Below are 20762 nucleotides of genomic sequence, written 5' to 3'. Positions count from 1 at the left end.
AGGAAATATGTTGGTGCTCAGTTTCGTTTATTCTTCATAAATGTGCTCACTGGGTCCAAAAACTAACTCATTTTGAGGATTCTATATCTTTTCACACCCAGGGATTCTCAATTTTGAATATTTTGCTACCTACCTTTCCTAAGAAATCATATTTATGATATTGATATGTTTACATGAGATGTATGGTAATGTCTGTTCAATTATCATCAGTTTCTCTGTTCAGGTTTTGTGATTTTATGTATAACAACATCCAGTGAGGCAAAATAAGCCTCATATGTTAAATTTGAAGATAAGGACAACATGTAAGCAACTTGTAACTTTGCAGCCATAATGACAATATATGGACCCTTAGGTTCACTGTTTTTTGTGGTCCTACGAATGAACCCACATCATCATTTTGGCCTGTGATTTCGACCAATGATTCTGCTTTTAGTAGGAAATATGTATACATCCATTTATATACACTTTCAAGAACTTTTTGTGGCCCCAATACCACCTTCATTTGAAATTTTGCTTTTTTTCTCTCATTTTCAAGGCACAATAATTACACATTTTGACTCTGTTGGAGCCATCCAATCATTTCAATCTGCTGGAAACTATTCTGTCTGTCTCTTCATCAAACTTCATGACTGTGGGAGTTTTATTTCTGGAGATAATGAAACCTTAAAATTGCTTCCCAGGTAGGAGTTTATTTTAAGGGTAAAAATACAAAAAACATGAGGTCTGAAAACATATTAAGTTCTCAAGATCCAGCCAAAATATTGAACCAAACTTGGTTTTGGTGGTGGAGCAACAGCACATACTAAACTTACAGTCTATCGCTCAAAAGCTGCTCAAGCTAATGCAAACATAGTTTTCCAGCTTGACAAGTCGAGCTGCTCCAAACCGCTGAATCTTCTGAACTTTTGAGGCTATAAAATTAAAACTATAACATGTGCAAAAGCTTTGGACAGCAGCTGCCATTCATTTACACTCTGCAGCTGTGAAGCTACGTGCTAGCTGCCTGCTGGCAACCTGCAGCGATCAATACAATTGTTGCAGCCATTTATGTAAATAACTTTATCACTGTTTTCACAATGTTTTTTTTTTTCTGTCTTTAATTCTAAGATGCACAATTTTGTTTCTTCTCTGGCCAAGCATCAACATCCCGCAACCTGAATACAGATAGAGTATATAACCGGTTTCCTTTTTTGTTGTTGTTGTTTGGCCATCTCATGGAATTAACATTAATTATCTACAGCTGAGTAAATGTGCTTGTCATTATAATAAATTAAATCAAAGGTTTCCTGCTTAAACTTCCACTTGCCACAACTTGTAGCACATTCCACATGTATTGTTTTGAAATATATATATATATATATATATATATATATATATATATAGGTCATTTATATACTTTAATGTATTGCTTCACTGAATGCCACCATGTTTTTCGTCTTCTCCCCTCTCTCTGCTTCCTCTCACACTTCCACTCACATCATTCTAAGCAATCAATAATCAATGTGTATTTGCTGCCAAAAACAAGTCACCTGTAATACTGTTTGCAGTGACTGGACAATAGCCAAGCCTTGATCAACACACACAGAAGCAGTCAGACATGCATCCTCCTGCCTGCTGGCTCTGCAGAGCTTCACAGTCGGGGGACACTTTCCTCTCTCACCCCTTTTCTTTTCACACTCCTTCCACCCGGGCTCCTTCACCACGCTGCCTCCAAGTCATTTAGATTTCTCCCAGGTGGTTCAAATTTAGTTTGAACTTACAGGCAGGTTTAAGCTGATGAATAGGTTTTATTGAACATGAATAAATTTAAGGATTGAGATTAGTCAGCTCCTTCTCTCTGATGATCTCAGTCTGCCAGAGGATGTGCTCAGCATTAAAAACTGCACCGAAGGAAACAAAAATGTGCACATCTTCCATTGAGAGGAGAGAAGGGAGGGCTTGTTCTCATGAAAATACTGGTGGATGCAGACGGCATCGGAAAATTAATGAGAACATCCTCAGATCAGTAATGTGTCCCAAAGAATTTAGTTGGGTCATTCCATTAAAAATCAATCAGAGCTTCTGAACGGACCCCTTCAGAATCAGCTGATATTTTATGTACAGTAACTTACTTAGTATATTTAATAAAGCCATGCAAAAATGTACCCTCATACTATGAATGTCTTCAGAGTGGTTTTTGTAAGTTGAAAAATATTCATACTATGAAGGTAAAATATCACATGCCTTCATTAAATATACTAAAGTGACAGATTCTGATGGGGTCATGCGGAAATTTTTGTTAAAATTTGACTGATTTCATATAGAGTAATTCGGTCTTGTTGTAGAATTTCAAATTTTTCTTAGCTCGACAGTTATTCTCCTAGCTCTTAATCTTTTGTACCTGTGTTGTCTTATCGCTGTTGTCAATCTACTCCTTCCTTGTCCATAACCTATCCCTATTATTTAGCCTCTTCAAAATTAAAGCCCCTGACACCAGATCTCTGCCAACATGAGTAATATCACAGCCACTGACCTTCCCATCCCTCAAGCAGCCACCGGGCTGCACACTGATCGATCCCGCTGATGGCCTTGGTGCTAATCTTCCAGGGGACCGACAGGAGGTGACGGTATTTCACTGTTCAATCTGATGCAATTATCCTCAAAATAAACACATTTTGGATAGCAGCTGACCTTCCAATGAAGGAAGGTAGGTGGGTGGCATGTTTGTGCACTGCCCCGCGTGGCTGCTCGCATTTATCAATCAAGCTGCATCATAAACAAACATATCTTGAACAAAGTGTCAAAGATAAGTGAAGAATAGTGGATCAGGTTTGTAGCTTAGAAGCTCCTTTTTTCCTTTAAAGCCTGTAATGCACCGTGAGGTCCAACACAGATCAGTGCTATTTCACCTGCCACCATTTCACTAGTTATTTCCCAATGAATTTTATCTCCAACTCGAGGTGATTCCATTCACTCCATTTCGCAATAAGCGTTTACATCATGAAGCAAAAGTCCCCTCTGGGAAGATCATTACAGCAGTTAAAATGAAAGTGATGTGATTAGATCGCATGTGCTAAATTGAATAATGAAATGTGTTGTAATCACACTGATTTAAAGCAGCAGCAATTACAGCAGATATAATTATTTACCTACATATTAAAAGCGACCCAAGCCATGTCCTTGTTATAGGGCACAGCACAGTGGCATGTGTGTATATATCTTGGAAGACTGAACTAGTCAAGCGTGGACAGACATGAGCACTGCTTCCCTTTTAAGTATCCCACGACAGATGTTTTACACACATCCCTCTGAACAGTTTTCTTCCACACACCTCTAAAAAAAAAAGCACAACAAACACCAAAAAGTCAATAATCAGCAGTAAGGGAGCTGAAACAGATTTCAGTTTGTGATCAGACATTCCTGAATGCCCAGAGGTAAATTGCATTCAAGAGCTGTCAATGCAAAAATATTTAAGGGTCACTTCAAAGATATGAAACAAGTCCTCCAACTATGGATGACCTGACCAAGCTGTTGCTGAAAACTGAATAGCTTTGCAATACATAAGGAAAAAAGTGTGTTTCTATATCCAAACTATTCCTAATGTTAAATATGAGGTCAAGAACCTTGGCGTAAAGCTCTCGTAGAGAGCTGTCTGGAATTCATTGTTGAATTGGTAGGGTGTACTGCATCTCCACAAACCCCAGCAGGCAGTGAAAACCTGCATTTTCTACATGCATGTCAGAAAATATACTGTAGATTAGCTGTAATACCCAGTTGTTCCACCAGGTGGAGCCTCTTAGTCTTTAATTACTGTAACGACCAGAGGAGGCAGTCATTTGGATACAGGCAGTTCATGTTGGCAAGCAGAGAGCATTGCGGAGGTTTAGCTAGCAATGGGAACCATGACAAAGACATCTGTGATGCTTAATGGCCTGCATTCAAATCTCACTTGTTTAAGCCAAGATGGAAACAGTGAGGACAGTTTTCTTATCTCCAGTTGAAACAGTTAAAACAGCAATATCGGCACAGGAAAAATATCCAATGTGTTCAATTTGTGTTATCAATCAATCCATTATTGATTGATAAAGTTCTGCCGCAAAGGGTGGTCTCCCTTTAAGATACCTCTGTGACAGCAGACATAAACCAAAGATTGGACATAAGTTAGTGCCGATACTGATGAGTGACAAAATGCCTCGATAAGGATCACCACCTCCCGCCTAAACAACCATATCAGTTGCTTGTCCATATTATGTGACATGACCCATATCAATGTTAATGAAACAACATACAGCAGTGTTTCTACTTGGAAGGAGTAACACAAGTCTGCATACGGAATTTGGAAGGATGGTGGACAAGAGTCCACTTCCTGAGACCATTACCTTTTTTTCAGCTTGATTAGTATTATTTTTTGAGTTAACTCTTATGTTCACACTTTCTTTTTTTATACTCACTACTTGGTTAGGTTTAGGCACTAGAACTTCTTTAGTTTGTTTAAGTTTAAGGAAAGATCATAATTGGGGTTAAATACACCTTTACAGTGTTAACCACATGAGAAAGTTACATTTTCTAGATTACCAGAGTGATGAGATCTGTCCCATCGAAAGGCAACGACACCAGTGGAAATCTGACATGCACTTATTTGCACAACTGCTTGGGGTCCCTAAATTTTAACATTGTTATGTTAAAACATGACTGTAGGTTGTACAATGTTGCTAGCAAAATGAGAAGGCAAGAGACAGATTAGAAAAAAGAAGCAACAAAGAACAGTCAAAACCAGCTAATATCCTGGTATATCGTATGATCAAATTCCAGAAATGCTGGTTCCTACATTTCCTACCGTGCAGCTGGAATCAGAACTTCAACCTCACCCTTCAAGTTTGTAACATAGAATTTCAAACATTGCCAAGCCTGAGCCAAAACACCCCCGATAACATAATCAGGAGCCACAATGGACAACTGTTCACAGGCTGAGTAGTCCTTGTGATGAGTAAACTGAATTGAATGTGTAAAATTGTGAACCAGCCTTTTCAAATAACTATTTTGGATCACATTGCATGGGTCACTTTAGTCAGTTTATGTGGACTGCTTTGGTAGAATAGTACGAAAAAGGTTAACTATTACAACTGATATGATACGACCGAGTGCATTGCCCAAGGACACTTCAGCAAGGCAGAGACTGCACAACATATGGCTGTTCTGGTTGATGGACAATTCCTCTAACCACTATTCCATCCTTCCACTTCCATGAGATAAAATTTATAAAGTGTTAGAGTTGAAGTGCAATTCAGTTGCAAACTTTATACAGACTTTCATCAACCTTGCTCCCCAACTACCCATTTGGGAGTAAACCTCATACACAACTGATTGTGGCAAGATGGGCATCTGCCTGTCCAGATGCACTATAGCAGGCTGCTGTGGGTAAGCTAAAGGGACAGCGACAAGCACTTAGCTGGTCCCTCAGCAACCAGTCCCATTTCCTTCCTCTTATCTAAAGTGACAAGAGGAGTTTTCCAGCCCTCCTATGCCTGAGGCTCATCCTGCATTATCTCCCAGTGTACCAGCACTACCAGCTATCTTGTGTCCCTGATTCCCTCCGCCTAAAAATATGCTAAAATGGATGATGGCATTGCTAGAAATTGAGGAGTGTGAACAAGTTGTGCTGCTCGGATGTTTTTCAAACCGCCGATCGTATGGCGGGATGATGGACTCGGAGCAAGTGTGCAGAAAGCCTGTGGCGATCAGTGGAGGTCCATTTACCTGCATCTTGTGCCATGTACTGCGTTGCCCTTCACACCAAATGGCTGTAGTTACCAATTAGATAAAGAGTGTGAGGAGAATGCAAAGCGACAAAACATGAACTAAAGCAGACACCCTAATGAGATATTGATTGCCCACACTGATGTTTACACGTTTGCCTGTCTAATACTCTCCAAGTCCACCATAAACAATTGGCCATCTGTTCAAGCACATTCTGAGCTCTGCTGTGCAATTTAGATACATCTGATGTTTGAGCGAGTTAACGGAAAGTTCTGATATGTAATTCATAACTCACACATAATTAATACATTTCCACATACTTTTCATACTTTTTATGTACTCCACTGCACAAAGTGGACCCAAACAACCTAAAATAACTAAATGAATATGCAATTTTTAGGCAGTTTTGTACTGGATGACTCCACCGGAGCATGCTCACACAACTGAATTTGACACTTCACATACACAGCACAAATTGCACCCAAACAAAACACATGAAAATGCATGATTTTTAGCTGTTTTGACAATTCTGCAGACTCAAAGGCTACAAGCACAAACAGTTATTTCCTTGAGAGATGAGCCTGAGAGAACTACAGCAATTACATCTTAGCCCCCATCCTCCCCTTTTTGTTACTGCTTAGCACCAAATGGTCCTATTTTTTTAGTGCTCAATTAAAATGTGTATTAATTGTGAAAAAGCCCCAGGGGCTCGAGTCATTCACATAGTATTCATTAGCCATGGCTTATACTTTATAGCCTGCGAATGCAAAACAGCAAATGATTGAAACAAATTTTTGTTCGAAACAACAAAGGGATGCTCACCCCAAGCTCCCTGTTGTTTGTGCAATGTCCCCGCTGCCTAAAGTAAGGGCTGAGAGCACCCATATAATGAACCTCGGAAGCTGCTTTTGGTTCAAAATCAATAGTGACGAGCTCCTTTAAAACTCTCAACTTTGAGCCTTTGATGCCCGAGAATACATTACCACCGTTAACTAGGGCTCCCATCCTGGCAATAAGCATGCAGCTCACTCTGCAGGCTCTATTTGCCCCCATCCATGCACAGACTTTGCACCACTGCTATTACAATTACAGTGCACACCACAGCTGTAGTTTACAAGTTGCTTTATTTATCACCCTGATCATTCCCACTCAACAAATTTATCAAATGTTACAGTTTTATTGAGGGTCATCGATAAATCTGTGGACTGAGCATGACAGTGGCTATGAAGTACAGAGCTGTATGCATTCAGAGCACTACATCACGGCTCAACTCCACCCACCCTGTAACCCTTTCAAGCCACGCTATTCACCACACAGGCTACATGAAGCCACTGGTTATCATACATACAGAGGGAATACAGATTTTGAAGGTGTTTGCACACGTTTTTATTCTATGTGTAGGTAAGTGCTTGTGTTTGCCTAAATATGAGGAACAAATGTTAGATCTCTGAATGGTTTTGGCCCCGTGAACTCCAAAAAAGCATCAAAGCCGGCTTGAATTAAAATACATCCTGCTATAGGCTGCGTTTCGCCACCGTGCTCATATTCACAGTCATATTGCACTGCCTCGGCTGTCAAGTGCAGGTGAATTTAACATTTGCTTTCAAGTATTTGCCCACATGTGTATGTGTGCATTACAATACGTGCAAGGATTCCTCTCCAACACACTGCCCATTACTGTCACATGCTGGGCCATAATCATATATGCGCTGGGCTTGTTAAGTACTTTTCCCACTTTCTTTGCAGCTTTGAATTGCAAATGCGAGGAATTTAATTTGTAGCAAAAAGGTTGGATTCTCGCCTCACTGTCTGCCATTAACTAATTGGCAGCATTGTGCAAGCAGTGAGGAGCAGAACAAAAAAAAAAAAAAAAAAAGAAAAGGAAAGGAAACAGTCATCTTCAGAGTGTGAGTGAACCAAACTCTGGATGAGACAAGTTGACACTGAAGAGACAATTCCCGTGTGTCTTGCTTTAATTTATTGATGCATGGATTTAAATGATGTACTGAATCACTTTTATAACAAAAGGATGGTAATTTTAGCAACAAAATGACAAAGACGTCTGAAACTGGCATATGAATATTTGAAGTAGTTCACTTAAACATGTGTACGGTGACTCACGATGCTAACATACTTTTGTCGAGCATGCATAATTTGAAGCTGTATTGTTCGGTTTGTGTCTCTGCATTCATGCATCAAAATTGCGCCTATCTGTGTAGGTTGCGAACCTTTATATATTTTGAAGGATGTGTGCAGCTCATGGCCTGTTGATTGCATAAAGGGATGCCTGTCCCCAGCAGTGATATGTGTGAGATTACGTCTGTGCTGCAGAGCCCTTAAGTGTAAGAGTATTATGCGTGTTGGGTCTCATGTGGGAGGACACTGGGGCTGGAAGCTATTTATACAGATTATAGCTGTGAATAAGGTGTGGAAGGGGATATACTGTATGTGAAATGGAGTGATATGCCATCTGATTAAAAATATAATAAAAAAAATTCAGGGTTCATTTAGGTAATTTTCTTTAAAAAAAAAAAAAAAAAAAACTATTAAAATAGATAAAGAGTTCCAGATAAATTTGGAATAGTTTGTGTTCTAATCTGTTTTCTTTGATAGGGTAGAAAGTAATTTGTATAAGCAAACTTAGGCTATGGGAAATTGTAATAATCATATGTCATTTCCTAAAAAAACAAGTAATCTATTAAAAGAAGAAGTAATGATAATAATGATTTTTGTCTGTTTTTACTCAACTGTCAAAGTCTTGTTCTGGGTTTAGTGACAGTGTAATTCTATCAATGTTGACTTACTTAATATGACAGTTTTTGTGTTTGCCTATCTCAGTTAAACAGTTTTTTTTCATTCTAATGTTATACATTACCAACTAAATAGATTCTACAGAATTATTTGAGAGTGTGGTACAATATGTGTGTCAGCAAAGGTTTGAACTGATCAGTGATTCTGATGAGCAACTGAGGAAATGGTCTTTAATATCTGATAGAAAGAATTAGGCCTCTGCTCCCATTTTAACAAACCCAGTCACTGTGTCAGTATTGGTTATAGCTATACCTGTCATTTTGTTCATAGACAGTGACACTGCAAATCTGCAATTACAGAATGTCAGTAATCAAACTAGAAATTGTGTTTGCCACAGGGTTTCAAAATACAGATGGTTTCAGAGAAACGTGCAGCTTCCTTAGAATAATGCCCTTTTAGAACACATTCGAGGGCCAAGAGATTAAAAAAATAAATAAAAGTTATTATGCTTTTTCTACATTGCTTCAGGTAATCTTGGATGCACGAACAACTTAATATCTGTATATATTCTGTCCTGTTTACTAGGCGAAAATAAAGCATTATTTTATTGACTTCTGCATCTTTATCCAGAGTTCATCTAAGTTAATGGGTTCACAACCAGGATTTTATGATTTATCCAAAATGACCAGACTGTTTACATATTGATGTTTCCCAGCTGTAGCCAAACCTCTGTATTATCAGTGGAGATAGAGCCTGGAGTTGAGCTTAGCTTAGCTTGGCTTAAGGACTGGAAGCATTCTCTCATTAAAGATAATAAAAATATGACTACCAGCAGCTCTATAATGCAGTGAATAACACACTGTATTTGGTTGGTTTCATTTGCAAAAAAAAAAACAACAGAATGCACAAATAAAAATGTCTGGTAACGTGGCTGCTAGAATACATACTGTATACTGTAAATAACACACTTTACTGCTGCTTTTGCACTTCTGGTATGATGCTAAACTGCATTTCATCATCTTAGTACTTGTGCAATGACAAAAAAAAGATTAATCTAATCTAATCTCAAAGTCAGTACACCTGAAGAACCCAACACCGAGTTCTCTTAATTTTATATTTGAAAAAAATGGATACAACAACTTAATTGGCGAATTTAAGTGGTGCCGGTATGGTTAGATTTGAAAATTTTGGACAAAGCCATGTTAGCCATTTCCCTTTGCCTGTAGGTTTTATGCTAAGCTATCCTAATTACCTGCTTACTCTAGTGTGAAAACCACCACTTTAACATCCAACAAAACATAGAACAAGTGGAAATTGTACTTGTATTTTAAATTGTACTGGTCCTGATTATACATCTTGTGATACAATGTTGTTATGTTAAAGATACAAACACCAAAGCTGCAATAGCAGCAGTAAACATAGCAATAGTGCTCTCCTTTGATCCTTTGATGTCAGCTCTTCCTATCATTGTGAAGCAGAATTCACCAAGCATTGGATTGTTCACCCACTAATAGGGAACGTGAGCTGGGTTTAGACCGTCATGAGACAGGTTAGTTTTACCCTACTGATGATGTGTTGTTGCAATAGTAATTCTATATAGGAAAACAGCTACATGCACCTTTCCTGCTGTCTATAAAGGATTCAAACTCGTTGAATCACTATGTGCTGCATGTTATTTTCACTAAATGCGTGTAAGCATTAAGTCTCTTCTTCAGTAAAAATGGGGGTAAATACCAACTGGGATGTAGATCTCAACACTTGGGCAGAAAGCACACAATTATTTCCCCTTGTGCTGTTGATATTTATAAGACACTGCTCCATCTACAGACTTAACTTAAAATCTCAGATGACTCTTGTGTTAAGACTTCATCCATCTCGGAACATGCTGTTCTTTGTTCAACGCTTCTTTCACCAACAATGTGGGCAGAGTGTTTTTCTGCTGTGAAAGGGGCATTTAGTTTGGATATGTTTGCTTTGTTGTAGGTCACAAGAAATATATGAAAAGTCTGTTCTGGTTCACCTATCCCACCTGCTCAAATTTTGATAACTCCACCATCCCGTTGCCCATTCAGCTTTGGTTTTCCTTGTTCTAAGCAGACACATCCTTGTTTTTTGACCTGTTCATGAGGCACAATGCAATACAGAGGATAAAGGTAGCTCTGCTGCAAACCCTGCAATAAAATATCTATATATAAATTGCACTTATTTCACATGCTGAATCACCCCAACACTCTCCCTAGCAGTACCTGGATGAAAAACTTCACCAGACATAACACACACATACACTCACACAGCACTTGACTGGGGAAAAAAAACACAATGAAAAAAAACAACAAAAAAACAGCAGCAGCACAATCAGCAAAGCCATTTTTAATGAGCCTCTTCCCTCTCCATCTATCAGAATGGAATTAGGACAGCACTCAGCGACTGAGGGGAGGGAAGCTGGGAGAATGGGGGCACATGGCAGAAGGAAAAAGTCTTCATTAAGGACAGTGAAGAGAAGGTAGGAGGAGACGAGAGATTTAAGTGATCCAGAAATGCTTCTCCCCTCCTCTCTCTGCCACCTAATCAGGCAGACAAAGTTATGCTGGTCAGAGCGTTTGTTATTCCAGCTAATCCCTCATCACGGTATTTCATCAGGTTTGGCATTTGGCTATCTGCATTAATTAGATGTTCGAATGGACACAGCGTTAATAACTGACGCACGGCGGATAATGAGAAATCGTCTGCACAGCCGTATCCCCCTCACCATCACCCTCCCTTTGTCAGTGTGATACCTCTGTGCTTGAAACACTGCATCGTGTTTACCTGCACCGGATTTCATTTATTGATGATTCAGGCTGTTTTTAGTGCCAGTGGCGATAATGTACTGTCTGCACTTTGGGAGATAAGTGTGTTCGGGTGCGATAGTTTGGACTTGTTCGGAATGTCTCTCCTTCTGTCTCCTTCTCTATTTTTATCTCTGCTCTCCTTCCAAAAATTTTTCTTCGGCTCTCTACTTTTCTTTTATCCCACATTTCTCCTTACTCCCCTCGCCATTCTCTCCAATTCACTCTATCTCACCTGTCTTTCTCCTTTTTTTTCCTTTTTTTTTCTTTCCCAGAGCTTCCCGGAGGAGGACTCCTATCTCTTTTTTGCACACTCTCCTCACTTTTCGGCTGTCTCCTCCCTCCCCCCCTCCACCTCCCACCCCTCCCCTCCCTCATCCATATCAACACCAGGTGAATAGCCCCTCTCCCTAATATTCATTCACACTGTTTCTCCTCTTTCGTCTCGACTGCCTTCTCCTTCTGTGTCTGTGTTTCCGTCTCGCTGTACCGTTTTCAGGTTACACCCTTCGCTTTAATATTCTGCCATCCATCCTCACGCTGCCTCTCTTGACGTTTTGTCTCTCCTCCCTGCCTATTCTTTCACTTTATCCTTTCCTTTCAGTGACAAGGCTCTCTTTTTAGTATTCTGTCAGTCATTGCCAAGTGTATGGTGATTCGCCTCACTCCGTCACAGGTCTCAGATCAGCTGCAATGTTGGGAGGCGTGCCGTCCTTGACCTTACTGTCTTCTCTGATGTAAATCCTGCTCCTTTTTACTGCATTTCAAGCTGAAACAACCTCGTGTAATTTGTTACTTTCTCCATTTCCCCCATCCTTTAAGTGATTTATTTTACTGTTTCTTCACTCCCCTGCTCCCCATCCCCTCTTTCTCACTCGCTGTTGCTCTCTTTAAAGCTTAATCCTTTATCAGACGGGACATGTTGACTAAGAACACATTCTTATTTACAGGAATAGCCTTAGGGAGTAGTTTCACAGAGAGAAGAGGGTCATAGTCATTCACACCTTCACACCTGGGAGCTGCCTGATGCTGTACTGTTTGTAGCTTTGCAGGAGGGCCTTGCTAATGGGGTCTTGAATGAGATTCCGTTGATTTTCCGCTTCCATCTTCCTCCTCCTCTTCACCTTTACATCCATTTCTTCCTCTGCTTTTCCCATCTGTCCCTCGTTGTCACACATCAGGAGTGTGTCAGCAAGGATTCAGAATATGTCAGCGCGCCGTCTGGTCAATCCGAGTTCCTTCATCTGTGAATCTTTCTGCCTCCATCATTTCTCAAGCTCTTCCATGGTATTGCAAACAACTGATTATGCCTTTGAGTTATTCCATCAGGTTTTTTTTTTCTCTCTCAGCCTAATGATTCTTGTCATGTCACCGAGCTGAATATCGAAGCACTCACACATTCCCCGTGTAACACAGCCTTTATCTTTCAACTTTCCAATCCCAGAAGCTCCTTAAGTCCTCTCTTTGGAGAGTCAGCACCAAAAGCCGAATCTCGCAGTCAATTTACCAGGAGTCCAAGTCGTCATTATTTTGTGCACACTGCCATGATCTTACTATCATTAAAATTCATCCCTTACATAATCATCAAGGACGCAATACCTCTCGCTGAGAAGAACAGAATACACCCAGCGCGCGCACACACACACACACACACACACACACACACACACACACACACACACACGCGCGCGCGCACACACACACGCACACACACACACTTGCCGTCTTCTTTATTTTTATGATTTTATATACTTTCCTCTTTGCATTTTGGTAGAAGCAATGATTCAAAAGGAATGAATGCTCAGTAAGCACAAGCCGTGTGTGAAATATTCAAATGGTGCCCTATTTACAAAGGCTGGAGAGTTTCTTTCCCACTGCCATCACATGTTTGTTATGTGATATAAAAAGAGAGGCAGCGGCAACTCCAGAGACCTCATCCACAGATATTATGCGCCAAGTGGAATCTTTTTATAGCAAGCATAAACACATTAGTTTTCTGCATTAGAATCTACTTAAAAATGTTGGCAGTTGTCAAAGCCTGGACAAAAGATATGTCATGTCTTCCTTTACAGAAGGTGAAAAATGCCCATATATGTGTGTGTGTGTGTGTGTGTGTGTGTGTGTTCTGGGTTGAGTGATGTTTGAGTTCATGAGAAGAGGGTCTGTGTGTACTTATGCAAAAACCAGAGAGCTCCCACACCTGTGTGCAGAAGCGAACGTCTGTGTGTGTGTTTTCGGGGCCGAGCTGCCAGACAGCTGCTATCTTCGCGAGTCAGACGGGCAGGGGGAAGCTTGCGAGGCACACTGATCGTTTGAAGTGCTATTCTCTCCCGGAAGTTCGATCCGCCCGAGGAAATTTGTCACGTTGTTCCACCATTCTGATTCCCGTATGGTGAGGGTTGAGGGGAAGGGCATTTGTTCTTATTTGCTGTCGACATCTCAGTACACACACACATACGCTCGTCGGTAAAGGTAGCTAAGAAATTTGTTTGACCTCGCTGCAACATTATTTATTTGTCACGTCTCATTTTTCAAGTCTGTTATTCTTGCTTTAATCCAAAAAAATTATCCACGCAACCTCATTCACTTGTGCTGTATCTCTCCTTGACCATGACCACTTCCTCTATCTAACAACATCTATTAAAGGCTTACAGTAAATGCTAGAGGAAGCTCCTGTCATTCTATCTGAATACCTTTTCTTCCACTGCTTAATTAAAGCCACTCTCACACTCTTATTATTACCACGACTCCTCTGAGATCCATCAGATTCCCTGGCCGGTAAGTGAAAATGAGGCTGAAAGGGGAAGATGGAAGAAGAGCGAAGTAGAGACATAGGTGACAACAGAGAGAGAGAGAGCATATTGTGTAGAGACGGAGAACCTCAAGAGTGATTCAGCCATTGTTACTCATCCCCTCCTTTTTGCAAGAGGGCTCATGTCATGAGTATTTTAAGTGCTCTCCATTCCGTTGTTCTGCTTTAATCCTGTTAGATAACTCTTTTCCTCCCTCCTCCTTCTGAGTGTTTCTTTCTATTTCTTTTTCTTTCCTCCTCCGCTCCCTGCTGCCCACTCAGCAAACGGCGAGTCTTATGCTCTCTGCCACAAGAAAGGCTGTAGTGTGCCTAAACAAGGCAGAAAGGGAAACGGGAGAGGAAGTTGAAGCAGAAGGGAAAAGAAAAAAAAAGAAAGAGGAGAGTGCAGGAGAGAGAAGATGACAAAGATGTGGCGGTACTGGTAGGTGGTGGAGAAATCTGCTGGCCGATGTGGGCTCATTTGTTATGAGGAGGGATGAGCGTGGACGAGAGCCAAGACAGTGGCGAGTGAGTTGTGAAGTGGAGCCTGCACACAGCTTGTAGTTGAGACGTACACGAAAAAATAGGAGTTCGAGCTTATATGAAATGCATGCGATACAGGGAGGTATTGCAAAACTCCTATTTGAATATCTAAAAAGCTGCCAAACACAAAGCGACATGTAGATATGTAGTCTGTATTTCAAGCAAACATACACTCCAAGCTAATGCACACACACACACCACTTACAGAAAGAGAACAAGTGTTTTGACATAAAAGTGCATTTTGCAACCTCAAAACAGAGTCGCCTTTTCCCATTCTCTACTTTTTTTTTCATAACATCTGATGGTAAGAGGTTGAATCACACTGGATTCACACTTGAATCCAAACAATACGTGATGCAATGTTTCAAACCTGTCTTGTAACCGCTATGCAAAAAAAAAGGGAAAAAAAAAAATCAGTAACACTCCATCAACCTCACTAGTCAATTCTACTTCATAAAAAAACACATTTCCCACAAGCACCACCACCCCACATCCCCAGCCCATCATTTACATGAGGACAATTACAAATGAGAGAACAGGAGCCTGGCACTGTAGCTGCTTTTTTTTGCCAAGATGAGGTGGCCACTTAGTGCAGGTAAGGTGGGGCAGCCACATTCCTGCAGCTTCTTGCATGGAAAAAAAATGGGTCACAAGAGCAGAAGAAGAATTTGCTAGACCAATAGCACAGACTAGTGGTGAAGGCTAAGAATTGTGTGAAAGCAATTATGGCAAATTTCAGGTCTGTGCAAAGGAATATTCAGTCTAATCCAAAAGTCAGCCACTACTGAACATGTATAATTCCTGCTGATACATGGGCAATGCATTTAAGCAGTGCTGTCACCAGCACTTACTTAAACCAACCTAACCCTCTCGTTTGCATTCCCATCACCTGATTTACTTACAGATTCCACTCTTCCTCTCGCTGCCAAAGAAATTAATTCAACACAAAGTGGAGGTAGGAGGGGTAAGGCACTACTGCTGGGAACAATTTGCATGACCTAAAAATGCCCTGCTTCTTCTTCAACTCCATAAATCAAAGGGATAGAGAGAATCCCCTGACGCCTCCATTCTTTGTCCTCAAAGGTGATAAATTGATCCCTGGTTGGCTAATAAGCAGAGGCACAGGGCAGCCCAAACTTCCCAAAGATTTATGCGGCGACAAGTGGATTTAAAGTGGTGGAAATGTGAGCGATCTGGAGAACAAAATCTATTCACTTTATTCTTCCACCCAGCACTCATGAGATTTGAGATGGAAACTCCTAGGGGAAACCCAGGGGTGCAAGCATCAAAAAAGTAATGGATCAGGACAATAGAAATAGAATATCTGTCATGGAGGCAGTGAATGTGATGGAATTACCTGGCTTTGATTGATGAACATGTGTTTCCAATTACAAAGAATCTCAGTCCATGTGAATATGCCCACTGCCCTTGGATGGGGCACAATTCAATACAGTTTTGAGTAGATTTCACTCCTTGACTTTGGCTCCGCTTTCATTAAATCTGATCTAAAAACAGAGCTGTTTGCTGAGAATCAATATGACGGACACTTCTTAGGTTTGTCAGCAGTCTCACCAAATGAAGAGAGGGAAGAATGTGGAAAGGCAATCTAACAGATTGCCGTCTTTGCCAGACATAAGAGAAACCTTTTAAGGCAACTCAACCAGTCATCTTAATGACGTGAGGTGATACGGTGACAGGAAAAGCGGTCTTTTAAGAAGATGATCAATGCTATCATCTTCTCCAAAGCTGACTGGAAAAAGGGACAGAATATAGTGGCGTAGAGTTTCCTAAGAGTGCCAAAGGCAGATGGAGCTACCCCTCTGTCCCCTTTCTTCCTCTCTGCGTCTCTTTATATCTAATTCTCCCACTTTAGCCTTAATGTGTTTTCCCTCTTCCTGTGTTTTCTTGTTGCATCTTCCTGTTTCATACTCTGTTTCATCATCTCATTTTATCTCTCACCCTTTACCCTCCCTCTTCGTCTCTTCATACGTTATTGCCTAGCCCTTTCTTTCTAGTGTATCTCCTTTAATGCACACCACCTCGCTCGCTTCCTCCTCTTTGCACTGACAGCACGCTTATCCTGTTGTGTTGATGAGATATTTGAACGATTAACATTATGCATGCTGAGCAGATTATGATAGCCTTTGGGGAGGAGCAGTTTCGGCATGATGGAAAGTTTTCAGCATGGTAGAGAAAACTCTGCTGATAAGGGGGCTTTAACTGCAGACGAGGGAAAGGTACAAAAATGACGTCTGTACTCACCGATTCTGCACCACCACAGCACTAGTTTTCTGTCCTTCATTCCTAAAGAAAGATGGATTAAAGTCAGATCAGTTTGCATCAATACTGTTCAGCATGTGTGTGCAGAAAAAACAAAACAAAACATTGAGCTTAAAAAATTGGACTGTTTATTAAAGGATTAGCAATTGCATTAAGGAAAAGAGAGACGCCAATGGCCAGTTTTAGCAATAAAGCACAGACACATGTCCAGTTTTTATGCCAAATGCGCACGTAACTCAGAAGTAAAAGTTGCTGCTTTATAAGTGAATTTGAAAATGTATTCGTTTGAGTGTAGATGTAAACATATCTCACTGTGACAACACCACACATATAGCAGGTGTGATATCCCATCAACACCAGCCTGACTATTGCAAATCTATGCAAATGCGTCTGAAATATCAAACCTCTCACCCTAGGCGTATCTTTTTTCGGTTGCTTGCATGACGCCAATTCTGAATAGACATATGATGTACTATATGACTAATTCCACGTCTGACAGTGACGCTACCCTGCACCACAGAGGCAGTTGTGGGTACAGAGAGAGAGAGAAGGCAGATCACTTCCCAAATGCTCATTTTTAGCTGGCTTGTTTGGGCACAGCGCACCAGAGCTGACGAGCTGAGCACAGAGTTTTTGACACAATGGTGTCAAACTCACGACTGTGATGTTCAGCTCGCGCAAGTGAATAGCATCGCACCTGCTGGCAACATGCAGACACAGACACAAACAACATCAAGTCTGTGTGACAATTAGTGTGGCTGGAAGTGCTGCAAATCCTAATGATTCATTTGCCTTACAATGTAGCATTAAGGAGTCTTTTAGGGATGTGTGCATATGGAATCTACCGGAAAGGCTGAAACTATGTGGAAATGTTCGAGGTTGTAGGATGATAACAGCAATGGTGGGAGAGTCGCTGTGTCTGGTAGAGTTTTTCACTCCTGTTCTATTAAATTATTTAACAGGGGGCTCACTGTTTTCTGTGCCCTACTGGGTCAGCACTGTGTTGAAGTCTTTCCCCTTTTTGAAATATTTTATCGTTTTCACAAAAATGTGTAACGAAGTCCAAACATTTAATTAATTGATGTTGCATTAATTAATTAATCTTTGTGGGGAAAAAAAGATTAAATGAGCATGAGCATGCTGTGAAATCTCATGAATCCACAACCAATTAGCACCTGACTGCAGTTCTGGAAAGCATATTAGCATCTTTCAGCTATTGTTTTAGATTTTATGGCACCTTTACAGTCTTGACTCACAGTCAACACTCTTATTATCCTTCCTTCAGGTTTCTCTTTTCACTAAAAATTATTTGATGAACCCATTTTATAATATTTGCTCAAAACCAAACTGCAGATTGGCAAGACTTGGAAGTAGTTGTTGAGCAAAAAGTGGAGTACTTTCCATTTAAAGCGTTGGAGGAGACCAAAATAGAGCTAAAACTTACATTTAACAATTGGTGGAATGACAAATGAAATCCTGAACCAACAGCTAATCAGAGTCTGCAGTTTTGCGCAACATATTAGCATCTTCTCGCTCAATGTTTTGGTTTTGCGGCCCACATTTTTACAGTCTTGGCTCACAGTCACTACTCTTATTAACCGTCTTTCAGGCAGCTGTTTCGTATAAACCCAATGTATAGTATTTGCTCAACACCAGACTGTTGATTGGAAGTAGTTTTTGAACAAAAAGTGGAGTATTTATTATTGAAAGAATTGGCAGAGACCAAAACAGAGCAAAAACTTACATTTACTAGGAAATCTGAAAAAAGATCAGGCTGAAATCACGTTACACACAATATACATTTTTCATTACTTCAATTGAATTTACAATGTGTCACTGGTGTGCTATCTTGTAATCAGTATTTAGATTGTATTTTAGTGGACATTTCTGCAACACTCTACTCCCAACTTTTGCCACAGGCTTGAAACTGGTTTTACAGTGCTCTTACAATAAACATCGAACTATATAGCCGAGTCCATTTCCTGAGCTGTTTGTACAAGCATGATGGCGCTATAATTCCTCTGCTTTGTCAGCAGCAAAATGTGTAGTGAATTACCAGTCATTTATGCCTGGGTGAGATCTTTCCAACATTCAATCATGGCACTAAAAAAATAAACAGATGAGGATTAGATATTTTTTTTCTAACTGCTCCCTCTTGACTGGCGTTTTAGAAGTCATGTATGGATAAGTAATATCTTCACCTCCATCTCAACATTCAGGTGGTTTTATGAGTCGAGCTGGTGTCTCTGTTGGTTACTGTTCAGGGGAAGGTCATAAATGGGCGATTTATGTCTGAAGTGCAGCCAGGAATGCTGATGTTACTGTCAGAGAGCAGAGCTACTGTCTGGTTTGCCTCACATTTAATGGAAACTGTAAAGTCCACAACTGCATGCCCTAACTCATGCACTTTTACAGCGTGTGCTCATACAGAGAAGGAGTTAGCATAACTGGCAGACAGAAATTATGTAGAATGGCATAATAAGATAGATGGAAGATAAATTTCCTGTCTGTGATGTCAGTAAAAGCAGATTTCACCCTTTCAGCATTTTGCATCACAGTTCAAATCTAACTTGAAGTCCAACTGTACCGAGTGTACTGCTGGCACTAAAATTAATCATCATAGTGAGAAATGAGAACACTTCATTAGCTCTCAGTGTTCCAGTGGTGTCTGCACTTCTGAAAAATATCATTCAAGACAAACACATGACTTGCAACACAATCTAACAATGTGATAAGTACAAGAGCGTTCATTAGCACACCACCAGCTAATATGATGCTACATCCATTACTGTGCCATCTACTTTTCTCACAGCCGTTCTCTGGACTTCTAAACCGACCATTGTTAAGTTATGGGCATTTTAATTGGTGTAGACAGGGGTCCATTAGCATAGCTTCTTGGGTGGCCATGGCCATGTTTCTCTAAATCATTAAGCTAATTATACAAGCTAATTAATCAGTATGCTTGGAATGGGCTGCATGAGCAGACGCTGCTCTTTGTTGGCTTGCATAATGAAAGGAGTCCATTTTTAGATGGCGAGGGAAATGAAGAAAGGGAGGGAGAAAGAAACTTTGATCTCCAAAGTAAACATATGATTTTTGCATATCAAGTGCTTTGGCAACGTAGAGAAAAATGTGAAGTAGGATTACAGATGCAAAAAGTCAAGCTAGATTCACATTTGTAATGCTTTGAAGATGCAGAATACGGCACAGGGACAGCAGATAGGAGAGGTAGTGTACGCCATGGTGTCCGACATCCAACTATCAGTGTCGTCTTCATGCAAGACAAACACAGGCAGGGATCTGTCAATCACCAGTGCTGCTGTGACGTTTGAGGATATTCAGGCAATTTTGTACTCATGTCCTCTACTTTGCTTACTGAAGCAAACATGGACGACTTCATATTTATGTGTGTGTTTTCAAGAATGTGTTCATGCCCCTTGGACTTCATTTAAGGCTCCCTTGTTGCCTTATTACTTTTCAGTCATCAATCTGAACCCAGCGGTTGACAAAATCAATTAAACCTCCATGTATGTGTACTATATAGTCACCACAGGCATGTATGTGCATCCATTGGGGACACGTTCATGTTTTCTTTCACACAGACAGAGTAATAGTCAGAAATTGTTACTTCCAAGCAGACATATTCAAACATCCTGATCTCCTGTCTTCAGCATAAGGTGGAGACTTTGTCAGCATTCATGCAGGAGTCTATTTTAGCAGCTCTCAGTATGCACAATGGAGAATCACTTCCTCAGAGTACATGAAGCATGTTTACAAAGGGCAATGCTGATAACACAGAAATGCATAAAGGCTACAGTGTGCATTACTTTATG

The 20762-nt window shown here is 40.5% G+C and overlaps 1 protein-coding gene across 43 annotated transcripts in view; it reads left to right on the top strand.

The window, feature by feature from the left end:
- Nucleotides 1–20762, top strand: part of LOC111564112 (protein tyrosine phosphatase receptor type D) — a 364925-nt gene that overhangs the window by 120559 nt on the left and 223604 nt on the right. The gene's annotated exons all lie outside the window — the stretch shown is intronic.

This window comes from Amphiprion ocellaris, chromosome 23, assembly GCF_022539595.1.
Source record: "Amphiprion ocellaris isolate individual 3 ecotype Okinawa chromosome 23, ASM2253959v1, whole genome shotgun sequence".
Lineage (NCBI taxonomy): Eukaryota > Metazoa > Chordata > Actinopteri > Pomacentridae > Amphiprion > Amphiprion ocellaris.
Note: the sequence above shows the minus strand (reverse complement) of the source record. Positions and strands in the feature narration are given on the sequence as shown.